This window comes from Hyla sarda, chromosome 9, assembly GCF_029499605.1.
Source record: "Hyla sarda isolate aHylSar1 chromosome 9, aHylSar1.hap1, whole genome shotgun sequence".
Lineage (NCBI taxonomy): Eukaryota > Metazoa > Chordata > Amphibia > Anura > Hylidae > Hyla > Hyla sarda.
In genome coordinates this window covers 76,029,932-76,053,207 of record NC_079197.1, presented here as the reverse complement: position 1 = coordinate 76,053,207, position 23,276 = coordinate 76,029,932, and positions in this window count along the sequence as shown.

Genomic DNA, 23,276 nt, shown 5'->3' with positions numbered 1-23,276 from the left:
CAGCGGCACCCATTGCCGGCGCCGCTGCCCCGTTGCCTCCCCCATCCCCGGTTGTATAATTAACTGTTGCTGGGGTCGGGTCAGCGCTGCTTCAGGCCTCCGGTGTGCATTCCCTGCATCGTTGCTATGCTTTGCATGCCGCGGCGCAATGACGAGAGACGTCACTCGTCATTGCGTCTCGCAACGCATAGCAATGATGCAGTGGACGCACAACAGAGGCCTGAAGCAGCTCGGACCCGACCCCGGCAACAGGTAATTATACAACTAGGGATGGGGGAGGCAACGGGGCAGCGGCGCCGGCAATGGGTGCCGCTGCCCCTTATGCCCCCCTGGCTATCGGTGCCGTTGCCCCATTACCGGCGCCGCTTCTCTCCCCCTGGCTATCGGCGCTGGCAATGGGAGAGCGGCACCGATAGCCAGGGGGAGAGAAGGGGCAGCGGCGCCGATAGCAGGGGGAGAGAAGCGGCGGTAGCAGGGCTCTAGACCCCAGGAAAGGCAGGGGGAGAGAAGCAGGCAGCGACGGCCTCTCTCCCCCTGCCTTTCCTGGGGGCTCTGTGGGTTGAGAAGCAGTGTATCGGGGTACACACATGCACACACACGCACCCTCATTTTATGAAGGATATTTGGGTAAAAACTTTTTTTACCCAAATATCCTTGGTAAAATGAGGGTGCGTGTTATAGGCCGGTGCGTTGTACACCCCGATAAATACGGTAATGTTCCCTTATGCTGCTACCCTTTTATAATCCATAATTTTTGGGCCAGGTAGTCTAATTACTTGGCGACATAATAACAGTATGAGTGCATGGTTTGGGAAAATAGATGCAGAAGGACAAATGGATGGAAGGATGGCCGCATCTGGCAACTTTACTGTTTGCTTTTTTTCAATGCAAAGGAGGAGCGTATAATTATTAAAAAGGGTATTTTTGGAGATGGACAGGCAGGCTGTAGGGGAGGAGGTAGGCCTGTATTTTGAACTTAAAAACTCAAATGGGTTTTTGGGTTCAAAATGTGTATATTTCACTAATGCTGCTATCCTTTTATAAACCATAATTTTTGGGCCAGGTAGTCTAATTACTTGGCGACATAATAACAGTATGAGTGCATGGTTTGGGAAAATAGATGCAGAAGGACAAATGGATGAAAGGATGGCCGCATCTGGCAACTTTACTGTTTGCTTTTTTTCAATGCAAAGGAGGAGCGTATAATTATTAAAAGGGTATTTTTCGAGATGGACAGGCAGGTTGTAGGGGAGGAGGTAGGCCTGTATTTTGAACTTAAAAACTCAAATGGGTTTTTGGGTTCAAAATGTGTTTTTTTCACTAATGCTGCTATCCTTTTATAATTCATAATGTTTGGGCCAGGTAGTCTAATTACTTGGCGACATAATAACAGTATGAGTGCATGGTTTGGGAAAATAGATGCAGAAGGACAAATGGATGAAAGGATGGCTGCATCTGGCAACTTTACTGTTTACTTTTTTTCAATGCAAAGGAGGAGCGTATAATTATTAAAAAGGGTATTTTTGGAGATGGACAGGCAGGCTGTAGGGGAGGAGGTAGGCCTGTATTTTGAACTTAAAAACTCAAATGGGTTTTTGGGTTCAAAATGTGTATTTTTCCCTTATGCTGCTATCCTTTTATAATCCATAATTTTTGGGCCAGGTAGTCTAATTACTTGGCGACATAATAACAGTATGAGTGCTTGGTTTGGGAAAATAGATGCAGAAGGACAAATGGATGAAAGGATGGCCGCATCTGGCAACTTTACTGTTTGCTTTTTTTCAATGCAAAGGAGGAGCGTATAATTATTAAAAGGCTATTTTTGGAGATGGACAGGCAGGCTGTAGGGGAGGAGGTAGGCCTGTATTTTGAACTTAAAAACTCAAATGGGTTTTTGGGTTCAAAATGTGCATTTTTCCCTTATGCTGCTATCCTTTTATAATCCATAATTTTGGGGCCAGGTTGTCCGATAACTTGGCAAAGTGAAAACAGTATGAGTGTATGATGGTTACCCCTGCTATCGGCGCTGCTGCCCCTTCTCTCCCCCTGGCTATCAGTGCCGCTGCCCCATTGCCGGCGCCGATAGCCAGGGGGAGAGAAACGGCGCCGGCAATGGGGCAGCGATGTCGACAGACAGGGGGAAAGAAGGGGCAGCGGCACCCATTGCCGGCGCCGCTGCCCCGTTGCCTCCCCCATCCCCGGTTGTATAATTAACTGTTGCTGGGGTCGGGTCAGCGCTGCTTCAGGCCTCCGGTGTGCATTCCCTGCGTCGTTGCTATGCTTTGCATGGCGCGGCGCAATGACGAGAGACGTCACTCGTCATTGCGTCTCGCAACGCATAGCAATGATGCAGGGGACGCACAACAGAGGCCTGAAGCAGCTCGGACCCGACCCCGGCAACAGGTAATTATACAACTAGGGATGGGGGAGGCAACGGGGCAGCAGCGCCGGCAATGGGTGCCGCTGCCCCTTATGCCCCCCTGGCTATCGGTGCCGTTGCCCCATTACCGGCGCCGCTTCTCTCCCCCTGGCTATTGGCGCTGGCAATGGGACAGCGGCACCGATAGCCAGGGGGAGAGAAGGGGCAGCGGCGCCGATAGCAGGGGGAGAGAAGCGGCGGTAGCAGGGCTCTAGACCCCAGGAAAGGCAGGGGGAGAGAAGCAGGCAGCGACGGCCTCTCTCCCCCTGCCTTTCCTGGGGGCTCTGTGGGTTGAGAAGCAGTGTATCGGGGTACACACATGCACACACACGCACCCTCATTTTATGAAGGATATTTGGGTAAAAACTTTTTTTACCCAAATATCCTTGGTAAAATGAGGGTGCGTGTTATAGGCCGGTGCGTTGTACACCCCGATAAATACGGTAATGTTCCCTTTTGCTGCTACCCTTTTATAATCCATAATTTTTGGGCCAGGTAGTCTAATTACTTGGCGACATAATAACAGTATGAGTGCATGGTTTGGGAAAATAGATGCAGAAGGACAAATGGATGAAAGGATGGCCGCATCTGGCAACTTTACTGTTTGCTTTTTTTCAATGCAAAGGAGGAGCGTATAATTATTAAAAAGGGTATTTTTGGAGATGGACAGGCAGGCTGTAGGGGAGGAGGTAGGCCTGTATTTTGAACTTAAAAACTCAAATGGGTTTTTGGGTTCAAAATGTGTATTTTTCACTAATGCTGCTATCCTTTTATAAACCATAATTTTTGGGCCAGGTAGTCTAATTACTTGGTGACATAATAACAGTATGAGTGCATGGTTTGGGAAAATAGATGCAGAAGGACAAATGGATGAAAGGATGGCCGCATCTGGCAACTTTACTGTTTACTTTTTTTCAATGCAAAGGAGAAGCGTATAATTATTAAAAATCGTATTTTTGGAGATGGACAGGCAGGCTGTAGGGGAGGAGGTAGGCCTGTATTTTGAACTTAAAAACTCAAATGGGTTTTTGGGTTCAAAATGTGTTTTTTTCACTAATGCTGCTATCCTTTTATAATTCATAATGTTTGGGCCAGGTAGTCTAATTACTTGGCGACATAATAACAGTATGAGTGCATGGTTTGGGAAAAAAGATGCAGAAGGACAAAAGGATGAAAGGATGGCCGCATGTGGCAACTTTACTGTTTGCTTTTTTTCAATGCAAAGGAGGAGCGTATAATCATTAAAAAGGGTATTTTTGGAGATGGACAGGCAGGCTGTAGGGGAGGAGGTAGGCCTGTATTTTGAACTTAAAAACTCAAATGGGTTTTTGGGTTCAAAATGTGTATTTTTCCCTTATGCTGCTATCCTTTTATAATCCATAATTTTGGGGCCAGGTTGTCCGATAACTTGGCAAAGTTAAAACAGTATGAGTGTATGATGGTTTGGGACCATAGGTGTAGAAGCACAAATCGATGAAAGGATAGCAGCATATGGCAACTTAACTGTTTGTTTTTCCAAAGCAAATGAAGAGTGCATAATTGTTAAAAAAGGGTATTTTTGGAGATGGACAGGCAGGCTGATGGGGAGGAGGTAGGCCTGTATTTTGAACTTAAAAACTCAAATGGGTTTTTGGGTTCAAAATATGTATTTTTCCCTTATGCTGCTATCCTTTTATAATCCATAATTTTTGGGCCAGGTAGTCTAATTACTTGGCGACATAATAACAGTATGAGTGCATGGTTTGGGAAAATAGATGCAGAAGGACAAATGGATGAAAGGATGGCCGCATCTGGCACCTTTACTGTTTGCTTTTTTTCAATGCAAAGGAGGAGCGTATAATTATTAAAAAGGGTATTTTTGGAGATGGACAGGCAGGCTGTAGGGGAGGAGGTAGAAAGAAAGAAGGGGCAGCGGCACCCATTGCCGGGGCCGCTTCCCTGTTGCCTCCCCCATCCCCTGTGGTATAATTACCTGTTGCTGGGGTCGGGTCAGCGCTGCTTTAGGCCTCCGGGGTGCATCCCCTGCGTCGTTGCTATGCGCTGCATGGCGCGGCGCAATGACGAGTGACATCACTCGTCATTGCGTCTCGCAACGCATAGCAATGATGTAGGGGACGCACACCGGAGGCCTGAAGCAGCGCGGACCCGACCCCGGCAACAGGTAATTATACAATTAGGGATGGGGGAGGCAACGGGGCAGCGGCGACGGCAATGGGTGCCGCTGCCCCTTAAGCCCCCCTGGCTATCGGTGCCGTTGCCCCATTACCGGCGCCTCTTCTCTCCCCCTGGCTATCGGCGCTGGCAATGGGACAGCGGCACCGATAGCCAGGGGGAGAGAAGGGGCAGCGGCGCCGATAGCAGTGGGAGAGAAGCGGCGGTAGCAGGGCTCTAGACCCCAGGAAAGGCAGGGGGAGAGAAGCAGGCAGCGATGGCCTCTCTCCCCCTGCCTTTCCTCGGGGCTCTGTGGGTTGAGAAGCAGTGTATCGGGGTACACACATGCACACACACGCACCCTCATTTTATGAAGGATATTTGGGTAAAAACTTTTTTTACCCAAATATCCTTGGTAAAAGGACGGTGCGTGTTATAGGCCGGTGCGTTGTACACCCCGATAAATACAGTAATGTTCCCTTATGCTGCTACCCTTTTATAATCCATAATTTTTGGGCCAGGTAGTCTAATTACTTGGCGACATAATAACAGTATGAGTGCATGGTTTGGGAAAATAGATGCAGAAGGACAAATGGATGAAAGGATGGCCGCATCTGGCAACTTTACGGTTTGCTTTTTTTGAATGCAAAGGAGGAGCGTATAATTATTAAAAAGGGTATTTTTGGAGATGGACAGGCAGGCTGTAGGGGAGGAGGTAGGCCTGTATTTTGAACTTAAAACTCAAATGGGTTTTTGAGTTCAAAATGTGTATTTTTCACTAATGCTGCTATCCTTTTATAATCCATAATTTTTGGTCAAGGTAGTCTAATTACTTGGCGACATAATAACAGTATGAGTGCATGGTTTGGGAAAATAGATGTAGAAGGACAAATGGATGAAAGGATGGCCGCATCTGGCAACTTTACTGTTTGCTTTTTTTCAATGCAAAGGAGGAGCGTATAATTATTAAAAGGGTATTTTTGGAGATGGACAGGCAGGCTGTAGGGGAGGAGGTAGGCCTGTATTTTGAACTTAAAAACTCAAATGGGTTTTTGGGTTCAAAATGTGTATTTTTCACTAATGCTGCTATCCTTTTATAAACCATAATTTTTGGGCCAGGTAGTCTAATTACTTGGCGACATAATAACAGTATGAGTGCATGGTTTGGGAAAATAGATGCAGAGGGACAAATGGATGAAAGGATGGCCTCATCTGGCAACTTTACTGTTTACTTTTTTTCAATGCAAAGGAGGAGCGTATAATTATTAAAAAGGGTATTTTTGGAGATGGACAGGCAGGCTGTAGGGGAGGAGGTAGGCCTGTATTTTGAACTTAAAAACTCAAATGGGTTTTTGGGTTCAAAATGTGTATTTTTCCCTTATGCTGCTATCCTTTTATAATCCATAATTTTTGGGCCAGGTAGTCTAATTACTTGGCGACATAATAACAGTATGAGTGCTTGGTTTGGGAAAATAGATGCAGAAGGACAAATGGATGAAAGGATGGCCGCATCTGGCAACTTTACTGTTTGCTTTTTTTCAATGCAAAGGAGGAGCGTATAATTATTAAAAGGCTATTTTTGGAGATGGACAGGCAGGCTGTAGGGGAGGAGGTAGGCCTGTATTTTGAACTTAAAAACTCAAATGGGTTTTTGGGTTCAAAATGTGTATTTTTCCCTTATGCTGCTATCCTTTTATAATCCATAATTTTGGGGCCAGGTTGTCCGATAACTTGGCAAAGTGAAAACAGTATGAGTGTATGATGGTTACCCTTGCTATTGGCGCTGCTGCCCCTTCTCTCCCCCTGGCTATCAGTGCCACTGCCCCATTGCCGGCGCCGATAGCCAGGGGGAGAGAAACTGCGCCGGCAATGGGGCAGCGATGTCGACAGACAGGTGGAAAGAAGGGGCAGCGGCACCCATTGCCGGCGCCGCTGCCCCGTTGCCTCCCCCATCCCCGGTTGTATAATTAACTGTTGCTGGGGTCGGGTCAGCGCTGCTTCAGGCCTCCGGTGTGCATTCCCTGCGTCGTTGCTATGCTTTGCATGCCGCGGCGCAATGACGAGAGACATCACTCGTCATTGCGTCTCGCAACGCATAGCAATGATGCAGTGGACGCACAACAGAGGCCTGAAGCAGCTCGGACCCGACCCCGGCAACAGGTAATTATACAACTAGGGATGGGGGAGGCAACGGGGCAGCGGCGCCGGCAATGGGTGCCGCTGCCCCTTATGCCCCCCTGGCTATCGGTGCCGTTGCCCCATTACCGGCGCCGCTTCTCTCCCCCTGGCTATCGGCGCTGGCAATGGGAGAGCGGCACCGATAGCCAGGGGGAGAGAAGGGGCAGCGGCGCCGATAGCAGGGGGAGAGAAGCGGCGGTAGCAGGGCTCTAGACCCCAGGAAAGGCAGGGGGAGAGAAGCAGGCAGCGACGGCCTCTCTCCCCCTGCCTTTCCTGGGGGCTCTGTGGGTTGAGAAGCAGTGTATCGGGGTACACACATGCACACACACGCACCCTCATTTTATGAAGGATATTTGGGTAAAAACTTTTTTTACCCAAATATCCTTGGTAAAATGAGGGTGCGTGTTATAGGCCGGTGCGTTGTACACCCCGATAAATACGGTAATGTTCCCTTATGCTGCTACCCTTTTATAATCCATAATTTTTGGGCCAGGTAGTCTAATTACTTGGCGACATAATAACAGTATGAGTGCATGGTTTGGGAAAATAGATGCAGAAGGACAAATGGATGGAAGGATGGCCGCATCTGGCAACTTTACTGTTTGCTTTTTTTCAATGCAAAGGAGGAGCGTATAATTATTAAAAAGGGTATTTTTGGAGATGGACAGGCAGGCTGTAGGGGAGGAGGTAGGCCTGTATTTTGAACTTAAAAACTCAAATGGGTTTTTGGGTTCAAAATGTGTATATTTCACTAATGCTGCTATCCTTTTATAAACCATAATTTTTGGGCCAGGTAGTCTAATTACTTGGCGACATAATAACAGTATGAGTGCATGGTTTGGGAAAATAGATGCAGAAGGACAAATGGATGAAAGGATGGCCGCATCTGGCAACTTTACTGTTTGCTTTTTTTCAATGCAAAGGAGGAGCGTATAATTATTAAAAGGGTATTTTTCGAGATGGACAGGCAGGTTGTAGGGGAGGAGGTAGGCCTGTATTTTGAACTTAAAAACTCAAATGGGTTTTTGGGTTCAAAATGTGTATTTTTCACTAATGCTGCTATCCTTTTATAAACCATAATTTTTGGGCCAGGTAGTCTAATTACTTGGCGACATAATGACAGTATGAGTGCATGGTTTGGGAAAATAGATGCAGAAGGACAAATGGATGAAAGGATGGCTGCATCTGGCAACTTTACTGTTTACTTTTTTTCAATGCAAAGGAGGAGCGTATAATTATTAAAAAGGGTATTTTTGGAGATGGACAGGCAGGCTGTAGGGGAGGAGGTAGGCCTGTATTTTGAACTTAAAAACTCAAATGGGTTTTTGGGTTCAAAATGTGTATTTTTCCCTTATGCTGCTATCCTTTTATAATCCATAATTTTTGGGCCAGGTAGTCTAATTACTTGGCGACATAATAACAGTATGAGTGCTTGGTTTGGGAAAATAGATGCAGAAGGACAAATGGATGAAAGGATGGCCGCATGTGGCAACTTTACTGTTTGCTTTTTTTCAATGCAAAGGAGGAGCGTATAATCATTAAAAAGGGTATTTTTGGAGATGGACAGGCAGGCTGTAGGGGAGGAGGTAGGCCTGTATTTTGAACTTAAAAACTCAAATGGGTTTTTGGGTTCAAAATGTGTATTTTTCCCTTATGCTGCTATCCTTTTATAATCCATAATTTTGGGGCCAGGTTGTCCGATAACTTGGCAAAGTTAAAACAGTATGAGTGTATGATGGTTTGGGACCATAGGTGTAGAAGCACAAATCGATGAAAGGATAGCAGCATATGGCAACTTAACTGTTTGTTTTTCCAAAGCAAATGAAGAGTGCATAATTGTTAAAAAAGGGTATTTTTGGAGATGGACAGGCAGGCTGATGGGGAGGAGGTAGGCCTGTATTTTGAACTTAAAAACTCAAATGGGTTTTTGGGTTCAAAATATGTATTTTTCCCTTATGCTGCTATCCTTTTATAATCCATAATTTTTGGGCCAGGTAGTCTAATTACTTGGCGACATAGTAACAGTATGAGTGCATGGTTTGGGAAAATAGATGCAGAAGGACAAATGGATGAAAGGATGGCCGCATCTGGCACCTTTACTGTTTGCTTTTTTTCAATGCAAAGGAGGAGCGTATAATTATTAAAAAGGGTATTTTTGGAGATGGACAGGCAGGCTGTAGGGGAGGAGGTAGAAAGAAAGAAGGGGCAGCGGCACCCATTGCCGGGGCCGCTTCCCTGTTGCCTCCCCCATCCCCTGTGGTATAATTACCTGTTGCTGGGGTCGGGTCAGCGCTGCTTTAGGCCTCCGGGGTGCATCCCCTGCGTCGTTGCTATGCGCTGCATGGCGCGGCGCAATGACGAGTGACATCACTCGTCATTGCGTCTCGCAACGCATAGCAATGATGTAGGGGACGCACACCGGAGGCCTGAAGCAGCGCGGACCCGACCCCGGCAACAGGTAATTATACAATTAGGGATGGGGGAGGCAACGGGGCAGCGGCGACGGCAATGGGTGCCGCTGCCCCTTAAGCCCCCCTGGCTATCGGTGCCGTTGCCCCATTACCGGCGCCTCTTCTCTCCCCCTGGCTATCGGCGCTGGCAATGGGACAGCGGCACCGATAGCCAGGGGGAGAGAAGGGGCAGCGGCGCCGATAGCAGTGGGAGAGAAGCGGCGGTAGCAGGGCTCTAGACCCCAGGAAAGGCAGGGGGAGAGAAGCAGGCAGCGATGGCCTCTCTCCCCCTGCCTTTCCTCGGGGCTCTGTGGGTTGAGAAGCAGTGTATCGGGGTACACACATGCACACACACGCACCATCATTTTATGAAGGATATTTGGGTAAAAACTTTTTTTACCCAAATATCCTTGGTAAAAGGACGGTGCGTGTTATAGGCCGGTGCGTTGTACACCCCGATAAATACAGTAATGTTCCCTTATGCTGCTACCCTTTTATAATCCATAATTTTTGGGCCAGGTAGTCTAATTACTTGGTGACATAATAACAGTATGAGTGCATGGTTTGGGAAAATAGATGCAGAAGGACAAATGGATGAAAGGATGGCCGCATCTGGCAACTTTACTGTTTGCTTTTTTTCAATGCAAAGGAGGAGCGTATAATTATTAAAAAGGGTATTTTTGGAGATGGACAGGCAGGCTGTAGGGGAGGAGGTAGGCCTGTATTTTAAACTTAAAAACTCAAATGGGTTTTTGGGTTCAAAATGTGTATTTTTCACTAATGCTGCTATCCTTTTATAATTCATAATGTTTGGGCCAGGTTGTCTAATTACTTGGCGACATAATAACAGTATGTGTGCATGGTTTGGGAAAATAGATGCAGAAGGACAAATGGATGAAAGGATGGCCGCATCTGGCAACTTTACGGTTTGCTTTTTTTGAATGCAAAGGAGGAGCGTATAATTATTAAAAAGGGTATTTTTGGAGATGGACAGGCAGGCTGTAGGGGAGGAGGTAGGCCTGTATTTTGAACTTAAAAACTCAAATGGGTTTTTGGGTTCAAAATGTGTATTTTTCACTAATGCTGCTATCCTTTTATAAACCATAATTTTTGGGCCAGGTAGTCTAATTACTTGGCGACATAATAACAGTATGAGTGCATGGTTTGGGAAAATAGATGCAGAAGGACAAATGGATGAAAGGATGGCCGCATCTGGCAACTTTACTGTTTGCTTTTTTTCAATGCAAAGGAGAAGCGTATAATTATTAAAAATCGTATTTTTGGAGATGGACAGGCAGGCTGTAGGGGAGGAGGTAGGCCTGTATTTTGAACTTAAAAACTCAAATGGGTTTTTGGGTTCAAAATGTGTTTTTTTCACTAATGCTGCTATCCGTTTATAATTCATAATGTTTGGGCCAGGTAGTCTAATTACTTGGCGACATAATAACAGTATGAGTGCATGGTTTGGGAAAATAGATGCAGAAGGACAAATGGATGAAAGGATGGCCGCATGTGGCAACTTTACTGTTTGCTTTTTTTCAATGCAAAGGAGGAGCGTATAATCATTAAAAAGGGTATTTTTGGAGATGGACAGGCAGGCTGTAGGGGAGGAGGTAGGCCTGTATTTTGAACTTAAAAACTCAAATGGGTTTTTGGGTTCAAAATGTGTATTTTTCCCTTATGCTGCTATCCTTTTATAATCCATAATTTTGGGGCCAGGTTGTCCGATAACTTGGCAAAGTTAAAACAGTATGAGTGTATGATGGTTTGGGACCATAGGTGTAGAAGCACAAATCGATGAAAGGATAGCAGCATATGGCAACTTAACTGTTTGTTTTTCCAAAGCAAATGAAGAGTGCATAATTGTTAAAAAAGGGTATTTTTGGAGATGGACAGGCAGGCTGATGGGGAGGAGGTAGGCCTGTATTTTGAACTTAAAAACTCAAATGGGTTTTTGGGTTCAAAATATGTATTTTTCCCTTATGCTGCTATCCTTTTATAATCCATAATTTTGGGGCCAGGTTGTCCGATAACTTGGCAAAGTTAAAACAGTATGAGTGTATGATGGTTTGGGACCATAGGTGTAGAAGCACAAATCGATGAAAGGATAGCAGCATATGGCAACTTAACTGTTTGTTTTTCCAAAGCAAATGAAGAGTGCATAATTGTTAAAAAAGGGTATTTTTGGAGATGGACAGGCAGGCTGATGGGGAGGAGGTAGGCCTGTATTTTGAACTTAAAAACTCAAATGGGTTTTTGGGTTCAAAATATGTATTTTTCCCTTATGCTGCTATCCTTTTATAATCCATAATTTTTGGGCCAGGTAGTCTAATTACTTGGCGACATAATAACAGTATGAGTGCATGGTTTGGGAAAATAGATGCAGAAGGACAAATGGATGAAAGGATGGCCGCATCTGGCACCTTTACTGTTTGCTTTTTTTCAATGCAAAGGAGGAGCGTATAATTATTAAAAAGGGTATTTTTGGAGATGGACAGGCAGGCTGTAGGGGAGGAGGTAGAAAGAAAGAAGGGGCAGCGGCACCCATTGCCGGGGCCGCTTCCCTGTTGCCTCCCCCATCCCCTGTGGTATAATTACCTGTTGCTGGGGTCGGGTCAGCGCTGCTTTAGGCCTCCGGGGTGCATCCCCTGCGTCGTTGCTATGCGCTGCATGGCGCGGCGCAATGACGAGTGACATCACTCGTCATTGCGTCTCGCAACGCATAGCAATGATGTAGGGGACGCACACCGGAGGCCTGAAGCAGCGCGGACCCGACCCCGGCAACAGGTAATTATACAATTAGGGATGGGGGAGGCAACGGGGCAGCGGCGACGGCAATGGGTGCCGCTGCCCCTTAAGCCCCCCTGGCTATCGGTGCCGTTGCCCCATTACCGGCGCCTCTTCTCTCCCCCTGGCTATCGGCGCTGGCAATGGGACAGCGGCACCGATAGCCAGGGGGAGAGAAGGGGCAGCGGCGCCGATAGCAGTGGGAGAGAAGCGGCGGTAGCAGGGCTCTAGACCCCAGGAAAGGCAGGGGGAGAGAAGCAGGCAGCGATGGCCTCTCTCCCCCTGCCTTTCCTCGGGGCTCTGTGGGTTGAGAAGCAGTGTATCGGGGTACACACATGCACACACACGCACCCTCATTTTATGAAGGATATTTGGGTAAAAACTTTTTTTACCCAAATATCCTTGGTAAAAGGACGGTGCGTGTTATAGGCCGGTGCGTTGTACACCCCGATAAATACAGTAATGTTCCCTTATGCTGCTACCCTTTTATAATCCATAATTTTTGGGCCAGGTAGTCTAATTACTTGGCGACATAATAACAGTATGAGTGCATGGTTTGGGAAAATAGATGCAGAAGGACAAATGGATGAAAGGATGGCCGCATCTGGCAACTTTACGGTTTGCTTTTTTTGAATGCAAAGGAGGAGCGTATAATTATTAAAAAGGGTATTTTTGGAGATGGACAGGCAGGCTGTAGGGGAGGAGGTAGGCCTGTATTTTGAACTTAAAAACTCAAATGGGTTTTTGAGTTCAAAATGTGTATTTTTCACTAATGCTGCTATCCTTTTATAATCCATAATTTTTGGTCAAGGTAGTCTAATTACTTGGCGACATAATAACAGTATGAGTGCATGGTTTGGGAAAATAGATGTAGAAGGACAAATGGATGAAAGGATGGCCGCATCTGGCAACTTTACTGTTTGCTTTTTTTCAATGCAAAGGAGGAGCGTATAATTATTAAAAGGGTATTTTTGGAGATGGACAGGCAGGCTGTAGGGGAGGAGGTAGGCCTGTATTTTGAACTTAAAAACTCAAATGGGTTTTTGGGTTCAAAATGTGTATTTTTCACTAATGCTGCTATCCTTTTATAAACCATAATTTTTGGGCCAGGTAGTCTAATTACTTGGCGACATAATAACAGTATGAGTGCATGGTTTGGGAAAATAGATGCAGAGGGACAAATGGATGAAAGGATGGCCTCATCTGGCAACTTTACTGTTTACTTTTTTTCAATGCAAAGGAGGAGCGTATAATTATTAAAAAGGGTATTTTTGGAGATGGACAGGCAGGCTGTAGGGGAGGAGGTAGGCCTGTATTTTGAACTTAAAAACTCAAATGGGTTTTTGGGTTCAAAATGTGTATTTTTCCCTTATGCTGCTATCCTTTTATAATCCATAATTTTTGGGCCAGGTAGTCTAATTACTTGGCGACATAATAACAGTATGAGTGCTTGGTTTGGGAAAATAGATGCAGAAGGACAAATGGATGAAAGGATGGCCGCATCTGGCAACTTTACTGTTTGCTTTTTTTCAATGCAAAGGAGGAGCGTATAATTATTAAAAGGCTATTTTTGGAGATGGACAGGCAGGCTGTAGGGGAGGAGGTAGGCCTGTATTTTGAACTTAAAAACTCAAATGGGTTTTTGGGTTCAAAATGTGTATTTTTCCCTTATGCTGCTATCCTTTTATAATCCATAATTTTGGGGCCAGGTTGTCCGATAACTTGGCAAAGTGAAAACAGTATGAGTGTATGATGGTTACCCTTGCTATTGGCGCTGCTGCCCCTTCTCTCCCCCTGGCTATCAGTGCCACTGCCCCATTGCCGGCGCCGATAGCCAGGGGGAGAGAAACTGCGCCGGCAATGGGGCAGCGATGTCGACAGACAGGTGGAAAGAAGGGGCAGCGGCACCCATTGCCGGCGCCGCTGCCCCGTTGCCTCCCCCATCCCCGGTTGTATAATTAACTGTTGCTGGGGTCGGGTCAGCGCTGCTTCAGGCCTCCGGTGTGCATTCCCTGCGTCGTTGCTATGCTTTGCATGCCGCGGCGCAATGACGAGAGACATCACTCGTCATTGCGTCTCGCAACGCATAGCAATGATGCAGTGGACGCACAACAGAGGCCTGAAGCAGCTCGGACCCGACCCCGGCAACAGGTAATTATACAACTAGGGATGGGGGAGGCAACGGGGCAGCGGCGCCGGCAATGGGTGCCGCTGCCCCTTATGCCCCCCTGGCTATCGGTGCCGTTGCCCCATTACCGGCGCCGCTTCTCTCCCCCTGGCTATCGGCGCTGGCAATGGGAGAGCGGCACCGATAGCCAGGGGGAGAGAAGGGGCAGCGGCGCCGATAGCAGGGGGAGAGAAGCGGCGGTAGCAGGGCTCTAGACCCCAGGAAAGGCAGGGGGAGAGAAGCAGGCAGCGACGGCCTCTCTCCCCCTGCCTTTCCTGGGGGCTCTGTGGGTTGAGAAGCAGTGTATCGGGGTACACACATGCACACACACGCACCCTCATTTTATGAAGGATATTTGGGTAAAAACTTTTTTTACCCAAATATCCTTGGTAAAATGAGGGTGCGTGTTATAGGCCGGTGCGTTGTACACCCCGATAAATACGGTAATGTTCCCTTATGCTGCTACCCTTTTATAATCCATAATTTTTGGGCCAGGTAGTCTAATTACTTGGCGACATAATAACAGTATGAGTGCATGGTTTGGGAAAATAGATGCAGAAGGACAAATGGATGGAAGGATGGCCGCATCTGGCAACTTTACTGTTTGCTTTTTTTCAATGCAAAGGAGGAGCGTATAATTATTAAAAAGGGTATTTTTGGAGATGGACAGGCAGGCTGTAGGGGAGGAGGTAGGCCTGTATTTTGAACTTAAAAACTCAAATGGGTTTTTGGGTTCAAAATGTGTATTTTTCCCTTATGCTGCTATCCTTTTATAATCCATAATTTTGGGGCCAGGTTGTCCGATAACTTGGCAAAGTTAAAACAGTATGAGTGTATGATGGTTTGGGACCATAGGTGTAGAAGCACAAATCGATGAAAGGATAGCAGCATATGGCAACTTAACTGTTTGTTTTTCCAAAGCAAATGAAGAGTGCATAATTGTTAAAAAAGGGTATTTTTGGAGATGGACAGGCAGGCTGATGGGGAGGAGGTAGGCCTGTATTTTGAACTTAAAAACTCAAATGGGTTTTTGGGTTCAAAATATGTATTTTTCCCTTATGCTGCTATCCTTTTATAATCCATAATTTTTGGGCCAGGTAGTCTAATTACTTGGCGACATAGTAACAGTATGAGTGCATGGTTTGGGAAAATAGATGCAGAAGGACAAATGGATGAAAGGATGGCCGCATCTGGCACCTTTACTGTTTGCTTTTTTTCAATGCAAAGGAGGAGCGTATAATTATTAAAAAGGGTATTTTTGGAGATGGACAGGCAGGCTGTAGGGGAGGAGGTAGAAAGAAAGAAGGGGCAGCGGCACCCATTGCCGGGGCCGCTTCCCTGTTGCCTCCCCCATCCCCTGTGGTATAATTACCTGTTGCTGGGGTCGGGTCAGCGCTGCTTTAGGCCTCCGGGGTGCATCCCCTGCGTCGTTGCTATGCGCTGCATGGCGCGGCGCAATGACGAGTGACATCACTCGTCATTGCGTCTCGCAACGCATAGCAATGATGTAGGGGACGCACACCGGAGGCCTGAAGCAGCGCGGACCCGACCCCGGCAACAGGTAATTATACAATTAGGGATGGGGGAGGCAACGGGGCAGCGGCGACGGCAATGGGTGCCGCTGCCCCTTAAGCCCCCCTGGCTATCGGTGCCGTTGCCCCATTACCGGCGCCTCTTCTCTCCCCCTGGCTATCGGCGCTGGCAATGGGACAGCGGCACCGATAGCCAGGGGGAGAGAAGGGGCAGCGGCGCCGATAGCAGTGGGAGAGAAGCGGCGGTAGCAGGGCTCTAGACCCCAGGAAAGGCAGGGGGAGAGAAGCAGGCAGCGATGGCCTCTCTCCCCCTGCCTTTCCTCGGGGCTCTGTGGGTTGAGAAGCAGTGTATCGGGGTACACACATGCACACACACGCACCCTCATTTTATGAAGGATATTTGGGTAAAAACTTTTTTTACCCAAATATCCTTGGTAAAAGGACGGTGCGTGTTATAGGCCCGTGCGTTGTACACCCCGATAAATACAGTAATGTTCCCTTATGCTGCTACCCTTTTATAATCCATAATTTTTGGGCCAGGTAGTCTAATTACTTGGCGACATAATAACAGTATGAGTGCATGGTTTGGGAAAATAGATGCAGAAGGACAAATGGATGAAAGGATGGCCGCATCTGGCAACTTTACTGTTTGCTTTTTTTCAATGCAAAGGAGGAGCGTATAATTATTAAAAAGGGTATTTTTGGAGATGGACAGGCAGGCTGTAGGGGAGGAGGTAGGCCTGTATTTTAAACTTAAAAACTCAAATGGGTTTTTGGGTTCAAAATGTGTATTTTTCACTAATGCTGCTATCCTTTTATAATTCATAATGTTTGGGCCAGGTTGTCTAATTACTTGGCGACATAATAACAGTATGAGTGCATGGTTTGGGAAAATAGATGCAGAAGGACAAATGGATGAAAGGATGGCCGCATCTGGCAACTTTACGGTTTGCTTTTTTTGAATGCAAAGGAGGAGCGTATAATTATTAAAAAGGGTATTTTTGGAGATGGACAGGCAGGCTGTAGGGGAGGAGGTAGGCCTGTATTTTGAACTTAAAAACTCAAATGGGTTTTTGGGTTCAAAATGTGTATTTTTCACTAATGCTGCTATCCTTTTATAAACCATAATTTTTGGGCCAGGTAGTCTAATTACTTGGCGACATAATAACAGTATGAGTGCATGGTTTGGGAAAATAGATGCAGAAGGACAAATGGATGAAAGGATGGCCGCATCTGGCAACTTTACTGTTTGCTTTTTTTCAATGCAAAGGAGAAGCGTATAATTATTAAAAATCGTATTTTTGGAGATGGACAGGCAGGCTGTAGGGGAGGAGGTAGGCCTGTATTTTGAACTTAAAAACTCAAATGGGTTTTTGGGTTCAAAATGTGTTTTTTTCACTAATGCTGCTATCCTTTTATAATTCATAATGTTTGGGCCAGGTAGTCTAATTACTTGGCGACATAATAACAGTATGAGTGCATGGTTTGGGAAAATAGATGCAGAAGGACAAATGGATGAAAGGATGGCCGCATGTGGCAACTTTACTGTTTGCTTTTTTTCAATGCAAAGGAGGAGCGTATAATCATTAAAAAGGGTATTTTTGGAGATGGACAGGCAGGCTGTAGGGGAGGAGGTAGGCCTGTATTTTGAACTTAAAAACTCAAATGGGTTTTTGGGTTCAAAATGTGTATTTTTCCCTTATGCTGCTATCCTTTTATAATCCATAATTTTGGGGCCAGGTTGTCCGATAACTTGGCAAAGTTAAAACAGTATGAGTGTATGATGGTTTGGGACCATAGGTGTAGAAGCACAAATCGATGAAAGGATAGCAGCATATGGCAACTTAACTGTTTGTTTTTCCAAAGCAAATGAAGAGTGCATAATTGTTAAAAAAGGGTATTTTTGGAGATGGACAGGCAGGCTGATGGGGAGGAGGTAGGCCTGTATTTTGAACTTAAAAACTCAAATGGGTTTTTGGGTTCAAAATATGTATTTTTCCCTTATGCTGCTATCCTTTTATAATCCATAATTTTGGGGCCAGGTTGTCCGATAACTTGGCAAAGTTAAAACAGTATGAGTGTATGATGGTTTGGGACCATAGGTGTAGAAGCACAAATCGATGAAAGGATAGCAGCATATGGCAACTTAACTGTTTGTTTTTCCAAAGCAAATGAAGAGTGCATAATTGTTAAAAAAGGGTATTTTTGGAGATGGACAGGCAGGCTGATGGGGAGGAGGTAGGCCTGTATTTTGAACTTAAAAACTCAAATGGGTTTTTGGGTTCAAAATATGTATTTTTCCCTTATGCTGCTATCCTTTTATAATCCATAATTTTTGGGCCAGGTAGTCTAATTACTTGGCGACATAATAACAGTATGAGTGCATGGTTTGGGAAAATAGATGCAGAAGGACAAATGGATGAAAGGATGGCCGCATCTGGCACCTTTACTGTTTGCTTTTTTTCAATGCAAAGGAGGAGCGTATAATTATTAAAAAGGGTATTTTTGGAGATGGACAGGCAGGCTGTAGGGGAGGAGGTAGAAAGAAAGAAGGGGCAGCGGCACCCATTGCCGGGGCCGCTTCCCTGTTGCCTCCCCCATCCCCTGTGGTATAATTACCTGTTGCTGGGGTCGGGTCAGCGCTGCTTCAGGCCTCCGGGGTGCATCCCCTGCGTCGTTGCTATGCGCTGCATGGCGCGGCGCAATGACGAGTGACATCACTCGTCATTGCGTCTCGCAACGCATAGCAATGATGTAGGGGACGCACACCGGAGGCCTGAAGCAGCGCGGACCCGACCCCGGCAACAGGTAATTATACAATTAGGGATGGGGGAGGCAACGGGGCAGCGGCGACGGCAATGGGTGCCGCTGCCCCTTAAGCCCCCCTGGCTATCGGTGCCGTTGCCCCATTACCGGCGCCTCTTCTCTCCCCCTGGCTATCGGCGCTGGCAATGGGACAGCGGCACCGATAGCCAGGGGGAGAGAAGGGGCAGCGGCGCCGATAGCAGTGGGAGAGAAGCGGCGGTAGCAGGGCTCTAGACCCCAGGAAAGGCAGGGGGAGAGAAGCAGGCAGCGATGGCCTCTCTCCCCCTGCCTTTCCTCGGGGCTCTGTGGGTTGAGAAGCAGTGTATCGGGGTACACACATGCACACACACGCACCCTCATTTTATGAAGGATATTTGGGTAAAAACTTTTTTTACCCAAATATCCTTGGTAAAAGGACGGTGTGTGTTATAGGCCGGTGCGTTGTACACCCCGATAAATACAGTAATGTTCCCTTATGCTGCTACCCTTTTATAATCCATAATTTTTGGGCCAGGTAGTCTAATTACTTGGCGACATAATAACAGTATGAGTGCATGGTTTGGGAAAATAGATGCAGAAGGACAAATGGATGAAAGGATGGCCGCATCTGGCAACTTTACGGTTTGCTTTTTTTGAATGCAAAGGAGGAGCGTATAATTATTAAAAAGGGTATTTTTGGAGATGGACAGGCAGGCTGTAGGGGAGGAGGTAGGCCTGTATTTTGAACTTAAAAACTCAAATGGGTTTTTGAGTTCAAAATGTGTATTTTTCACTAATGCTGCTATCCTTTTATAATCCATAATTTTTGGTCAAGGTAGTCTAATTACTTGGCGACATAATAACAGTATGAGTGCATGGTTTGGGAAAATAGATGTAGAAGGACAAATGGATGAAAGGATGGCCGCATCTGGCAACTTTACTGTTTGCTTTTTTTCAATGCAAAGGAGGAGCGTATAATTATTAAAAGGGTATTTTTGGAGATGGACAGGCAGGCTGTAGGGGAGGAGGTAGGCCTGTATTTTGAACTTAAAAACTCAAATGGGTTTTTGGGTTCAAAATGTGTATTTTTCACTAATGCTGCTATCCTTTTATAAACCATAATTTTTGGGCCAGGTAGTCTAATTACTTGGCGACATAATAACAGTATGAGTGCATGGTTTGGGAAAATAGATGCAGAGGGACAAATGGATGAAAGGATGGCCTCATCTGGCAACTTTACTGTTTGCTTTTTTTCAATGCAAAGGAGAAGCGTATAATTATTAAAAATCGTATTTTTGGAGATGGACAGGCAGGCTGTAGCGGAGGAGGTAGGCCTGTATTTTGAACTTAAAAACTCAAATGGGTTTTTGGGTTCAAAATGTGTTTTTTTCACTAATGCTGCTATCCTTTTATAATTCATAATGTTTGGAACAGGTAGTCTAATTACTTGGCAACATAATAACAGTATGAGTGCATGGTTTGGGAAAATAGATGCAGAAGGACAAATGGATGAAAGGATGGCCGCATCTGGCAACTTTACTGTTTGCTTTTTTTTTCAATGCAAAGGAGGAGCGTATAATTATTAAAAAGGGTATTTTTGGAGATGGACAGGCAGGCTGTAGGGGAGAAGGTAGGCCTGTATTTTGAACTTAAAAACTCAAATGGGATTTTGGGTTCAAAATGTGTATTTTTCACTAATGCTGCTATCCTTTTATAATTCATAATGTTTGGGCCAGGTAGTCTAATTACTTGGCGACATAATAACAGTATGAGTGCATGGTTTGGGAAAATAGATGCAGAAGGACAAATGGATGAAAGGATGGCCGTATCTGGCAACTTTACTGTTTGCTTTTTTTCAATGCAAAGGAGGAGCGTATAATTATTAAAAAGGGTATTTTTGGAGATGGACAGGCAGGCTGTAGGGGAGGAGGTAGGCCTGTATTTTGAACTTAAAAACTCAAATGGGTTTTTGGGTTCAAAATGTGTATTTTTCACTAATGCTGCTATCCTTTTATAATCCATAATTTTTGGTCAAGGTAGTCTAATTACTTGGCGACATAATAACAGTATGAGTGCATGGTTTGGGAAAATAGATGCAGAAGGACAAATGGATGAAAGGATGGCCGCATCTGGCAACTTTACTGTTTGCTTTTTTTCAATGCAAAGGAGAAGCGTATAATTATTAAAGAGGGTATTTTTGGAGATGGACAGGCAGGCTGTAGGGGAGGAGGTAGGCCTGTATTTTGAACTTAAAAACTCAAATGGGTTTTTGGGTTCAAAATGTGTATTTTTCACTAATGCTGCTATCCTTTTATAATCCATAATTTTTGGGCCAGGTAGTCTAATTACTTGGCGACATAATAACAGTATGAGTGTATGGTTTGGGAAAATAGATGCAGAAGGACAAATGGATGAAAGGATGGCCGCATCTGGCAACTTTACTGTTTGCTTTTTTTCAATGCAAAGGAGGAGCGTATAATTATTAAAAAGGGTATTTTTGGAGATGGACAGGCAGGCTGTAGGGGAGGAGGTAGGCCTGTATTTTGAACTTAAAAACTCAAATGGGTTTTTGGGTTCAAAATGTGTATTTTTCACTAATGCTGCTATCCTTTTATAATCCATAATTTTTGGTCAAGGTAGTCTAATTACTTGGCGACATAATAACAGTATGAGTGCATGGTTTGGGAAAATAGATGCAGAAGGACAAATGGATGAAAGGATGGCCGCATCTGGCACCTTTACTGTTTGCTTTTTTTCAATGCAAAGGAGGAGCGTATAATTATTAAAAGGGTATTTTTGGAGATGGACAGGCAGGCTGTAGGGGAGGAGGTAGAAAGAAAGAAAGAAGGGGCAGCGGCACCCATTGCCGGCGCCGCTTCCCTGTTGCCTCCCCCATCCCCGGTTGTATAATTACCTGTTGCTGGGGTCGGGTCAGCGCTGCTTCAGGACTCCGGGGTGCTTCCCCTGCGTCTTTGCTATGCGCTGCATGACGCGGCGCAATGACGAGTGACATCACTCGTCATTGCGTCTCGCAACGCATAGCAATGATGTAGGGGACGCACACCGGAGGCCTGAAGCAGCGCGGACCCGACCCCGGCAACAGGTAATTATGCAACTAGGGATGGGGGAGGCAACGGGGTAGCGGCGACGGCAATGGGTGCTGCTGCCCCTTATCTCCCCCTGGCTATCGGTGCAGCTGCCCCATTGCCGACACCACTTCTCTCCCCCTGGCTATCGGCGCTGGCAATGGGACAGCGGCACCGATAGCCAGGGGGAGAGAAGGGGCAGCGGCGCCGATAGCAGGGGGAGAGAAGCGTCGGTAGCAGGGCTCTAGACCCCAGGAAAGGCAGGGGGAGAGAAGCAGGCAGCGACGGCCTCTCTCCCCCTGCCTTTCCTGGGGGCTCTGTGGGGTGAGAAGCATTGTATCGGGGTATACACATGCACAGACACGCACCCTCGTTTTATGAAGGATATTTGGGTAAAAAAATTATTTTACCCAAATATCCTTGATAAAATGAGGGTGTGTGTTATAGGCGGATGCGTGGTACACCCCGAAAAATACGGTAATGTTCCCTTATGCTGCTACCCTTTTATGATCCATAATTTTTGGGCCAGGTAGTCTAATTACTTGGCGACATAATAACAGTATGAGTGCATGGTTTGGGAAAATAGATGCAGAAGGACAAATGGATTAAAGGATGGCCGCATCTGGGAACTTTACTGTTTGCTTTTTTTCAATGCAAAGGAGGAGCGTATAATTATTAAAAAGGGTATTTTTGGAGATGGACAGGCAGGCTGTAGGGGAGGAGGTAGGCCTGTATTTGGAACTTAAAAACTCAAATGGGTTTTTGGGTTCAAAATGTGTATTTTTCACTAATGCTGCTATCCTTTTATAATCCATAATTTTTGGGCATGGTAATCTAATTACTTGGCGACATAATAACAGTATGAGTGCATGGTTTGGGAAAATAGATGCAGAAGGACAAATGGATGAAAGGATGGCCGCATCTGGCAACTTTACTGTTTGCTTTTTTTCAATGCAAAGGAGAAGCTTATAATTATTAAAAAGGGTATTTTTGGAGATGGACAGGCAGGCTGTAGGGGAGGAGGTAGGCCTGTATTTTGAACTTAAAAACTCAAATGGGTTTTTGGGTTCAGAATGTGTATTTTTCCCTTATGCTGCTATCCTTTTATAATCCATAATTTTGGGGCCAGGTTGTCCGATAACTTGGCAAAGTGAAAACAGTATGAGTGTATGATGGTTTGGGAACATAGGTGTAGAAGCACAAATCGATGAAAGGATAGCAGCATATGGCAACTTAACTGTTTGTTTTTCCAAAGCAAATGAAGAGTGCATAATTATTAAAAAAGGGTATTTTTGGAGATGGACAGGCAGGCTGATGGGGAGGAGGTAGGCCTGTATTTTGAACTTAAAAACTCAAATGGGTTTTTGGGTTCAAAATATGTATTTTTCCCTTATGCTGCTATCCTTTTATAAACCATAATTTTTGGGCCAGGTAGTCTAATTACTTGGCGACATAATAACAGTATGAGTGCATGGTTTGGGAAAATAGATGCAGAAGGACAAATGGATGAAAGGATGGCCGCATCTGGCAACTTTACTTTTTTGCTTTTTTTCAATGCAAAGGAGAAGCGTATAATTATTAAAAATCGTATTTTTGGAGATGGACAGGCAGGCTGTAGGGGAGGAGGTAGGCCTGTATTTTGAACTTAAAAACTCAAATGGGTTTTTGGGTTCAAAATATGTTCTTTTCACAAATACTGCTATCCTTTTATAATTCATAATG